This window comes from Olea europaea, chromosome 2, assembly GCF_002742605.1.
Source record: "Olea europaea var. sylvestris chromosome 2, O_europaea_v1, whole genome shotgun sequence".
NCBI lineage: Eukaryota > Viridiplantae > Streptophyta > Magnoliopsida > Lamiales > Oleaceae > Olea > Olea europaea.
In genome coordinates, this window is record NC_036238.1 from 26,593,024 (window position 1) to 26,597,138 (window position 4,115).

General features: G+C 31.9%; 1 pseudogene; it reads right to left on the reverse strand.

The window, feature by feature from the left end:
* Positions 1-815: 815 nt before the first annotated feature.
* LOC111376348 lies at positions 816-2,395 on the reverse strand (annotated as a pseudogene).
* Between the last annotated feature and the right edge of the window lie 1,720 nt (positions 2,396-4,115).

Consider the following 4,115-nt stretch of genomic DNA (forward strand, 5'->3'; position numbering starts at 1 on the left):
AAAGATACTTATCTCTCAAAATCGACTTAAAACCTTCGAAGAATCACGAAGAAACTTCACTGCATCCCTCTCAAAACCTCACAACAGAAGAGGACACAAACCATTACAGATAATCAATCAGAATATCTAAACGAAATCACTAAGACTTTCACATTTAAGGCTTCAAATCAGAGATTTGAGCCACAGAATCAAGCAAAATAAATCCTAACCAGACGAGGGGTTTTTCCCTTCTCTCTCTCTCTCTCTCAAAGGCCAAGAGTAAAACGTGTAATGAAGTCAATGCAAGTGCCAAGTGAAACGGCACATTATAATGGAAGGTTCCAGAATCAATCCAACAACCAAGGTTCAACCACGTGTCGCCATCAAGACAAAAGTGCCAATTTAATAGAGTTGCATTTCCACAAAACACGACTTCACAGTGTAATAAAATTCTAGAAGCAAAAGACCATGGTTCGAATCTCATAGTTATCTCAGAAAATGATCCAAAATTCGGCATCGAAGATCCCAAGTTTCACCCCAGAGAATGTTTTGTGGATTTATTCCTCCAAATATTGATAGGTTTGCATTTCGGATGACATTCCAAACGAGATATCTTGAAGCCACATAAAGTGCATGCGGTATATGTATTTATCAAGCTAAATAATAAAATAATGATTTAACAGACTTTCACATCAAATATTATATTAACCACAAGACAAGAAAATTAAAGGTCTGGACTAAATCAAAAAATTAAAAATTCGATTACCAAAAACATGAAAAACAAAATTAAAATCATGATAAATAGAATGTTCATAAATAACCTCAAAATTCGGATAATAAAAATGCATAAAATGAAAATTAAAAACTGCAACTAAAACTACTAAAAAAGACAAGGTCTAACGCAGATTCAATATCTAAAATAAACTAGAAAGATATATAGGGGTTGGGGGGCTGGAATAATAGAGAGTAATCATAGGGCTTATTCTCCTCATGCAGCAAAGATTCCAGATCCAAATATTCGTTCCTGTCCATCGTTGGAATTCCGGATGACTCGTGATATTGTTCCATAGACACTAGATCATGAGTAGAATTTATTGGTGACACCATGGTAATGGGAGCTAGATTACTGTATATCTCTGCATTCTGATATGGAGGAACATCATAAACATTTGGGTAAACCACGTTATAGGGATTCTGATAATTTGGAAAACTCTGTGGAGGAACAGGATGAACTTCCAGTTTATGATCATTCTTTTCCTGCTCTGCTGCAGCTTGATCATTGTCGTTATGTAGTTCTTGAACCTGATTTTGGTTTGTCCTTTGTCGTTTTCCAGTGTTGTAGTTCGATTTGCCCTTTTTGTTGTAGACCTTACACAGAACCCAATCGTCCAACTACAACAGAAGACTCCATTGAACGACGTTGCAGATAAATAAAATTCAAGGACTTTATAAAAGTTTTAAAGATTAATGCGAAGATAAAAACAATCTTACTACATGTACATTAACTTTGACATCATGGATGACATTCTTGTAAGATGACATTTTTTTATACATTGATTATAATAACACTATAAACAATTATTGACACAAATTTTGGCAACTCATACAATGTCAACAATAATGTTATCTAGGAATGTACATCTATATTAATTTAAATTGAAATAAAAAATAGTTGTACCTTCATGTCATCTGGACCATTTCGTTGGCGGGGTGGAAGATTTTTCACTCGATATTCGTGCATAATCCAAGAAGTCTTCACACCCTTTGGTTTTTCATCGTAGAATACCAAAGCCTTCTGATATCCAATAGTTTCACCGTTGCGCTTGATTTGTTTGTCAGCCCCGGTAGCTTTCCAGTATCCTTTAGGCTTTACCTGCAGCTCGATCTGGCCGTTGCCCATTTTTATACTTTCTATTCCTTGGGGTAAAGAAGTACCATTCATTCGGTCCAGCTGGCTTGTAATCTTCTGTAACCAAATAGCACGAACAAAAAAATATCAATCCATTCTAAAACCCTACACATCTTCACTTGATTAGCAAATAATATAAAAATGATTGATTTAATAAGTTTCATCCTACAAAAGAAATAAATAACTAAGCAAATGTATAGAAACTAACTAAACAGTTCTTCTTACTGGCAAGTTGTTCCGGGTTGAACTCGTAGAGATTAAGGACGCCAATCTCGTTCCGAGGCAGCTGCTCATTCCTGATCTTTTTGATCAAGTAGTCATCGATAAGTTCGTCATCACGAGGCACAAATCGAAAACCCGGAGGCAAACCGCCAAAGTATTTATCATCAGTAAGCCTTGAGAAATAATCATTGTAAGAATACGAAGTTGAGGGAATGCTATCATCTACAGGGTATGTAAGAGCACCAGTTATAGTTTGTCTAGGGTGACTCTCCATCTTAGGACTCCAAGAAAACCTTAACGAATAATGTTGTTGAATGATATTTTCTCCGAGTTACAAGTTTAAACGAAGTCAAACGTTTGGAATTTGTTTTAAGGTTTCTAGAGTATTTAAACGAAAATAGAACTCTGAACGGATAAATTTGAATTGAAATGGATATACATGCATGCTATGTGATAAACCTTAATTAACTAGTACAAGCATGATGATAATTAGAATTAAAGAAAAGAAATTCAAGAATTTCATTAAAAATTATTAACAAATTTTTTTTATTTTTTAATTTTTTCAAAAAATAAATTAGCTACCGAATTTTTATGAATCCATGGTTGATTAATGTGTGAAAAAAAAAAAACCTTTGCAAAATATAGATAGCGCAGAACTGATGGGAGGTTATAACTTCATATCAGGCAAGCATACATTGATAATGCATACAACTTCGACATTATATAAATAAAAATTGCTTTATTAATTATCTCAATAATTAATTAAAAAGTTGAAGAATTTTCTCAGTAAATGTGCCACCCTCCCCTAGCGCCTAAGTATATTTCGGTATTGTGTACTTTTTGGGAGATGACATTTATTGTCTAGAGCTTTGTTAAGAATTAACCTATTTTTCTCACTTTTCGTTGTATATTTGCAACTAAGAAAATAATTTTTAATAATTAAATAAATTTATTACTTATACGTACCACTTAATTGTGTATTACTAAGTTAATGACTTATTAATATAGTTTTTTTCTTTTTTTAATCTTGGTTATGAATTATAGAAGGTTATTTTCTATTTCATTTACTAACGTAAGAACACACTTAATATATTCTTAAATTTAAAATTATTTTTAATAATTATATGAGTTAACAATTTGGTACGTCGGTAATCCAAAATTGTAGTTCTTAAGTGTACTTGTGCTTAACTGATTTAAAAACAATAAAAACAAGAAAACGTATATTTTTTGGAGTACTCTAATTGAAAATTTGTTAGGATCATGATCTCACTTAACCATCAATTAATCAATTTCGCAAAAGCAATTTAACTTATTACTCACTTTTTAATGATAGCCTCAATTCTCCTAATTTAGCTAATTATCTCTCATGAGTGTCAAATTTAGTGTATTAATATACTATATCTCAATATCAATTAATAACATGTGCAATTGCAATCACTTTTGTGAGAATAGCTGAATGAATCATCTAGAATTAGAAGTATATTTCTATTTTCTACAAAAACTTGGGGTGCTTGTTACCGAATCTAAAATTAATAGATAATAATTTCTCGAGGATCAAATACTTCGCTACAAAAATATTTGGTTATCAAGCAAATGAAATACATTAAATAAATAACAATCACAACACGAATGGGGAAAAAAGTTAATTAGTTAAGATTAAACAACATCAATCATCGCATCCTATTGGAAAAATTAACAAGAAATGTAACAGATAAAGAGATACGTTTCAAAATTGAAGAAATTAAACATAAGATTAAAGATATTTCTTAGAACTCGTCCTTGATTGGATTTCTAGAGTGGAAACTTGCTTAGACTTTCTTCTTCAATTTTCCCCAAACAATTTCTAAGCTTCTCTTATTTTGCTCTTATTCTTTCTTCTCTTTTTGACCCTCTCCAAGTCTTGTGCAAATTTCTTTAAAAATACTATTTAAAAGGTTGACTTGTTGCTCTATAGTTTTGTGCCTTCCACTTTTCTTCAAAACTCCAACCTCTTTTCGGTATTTTT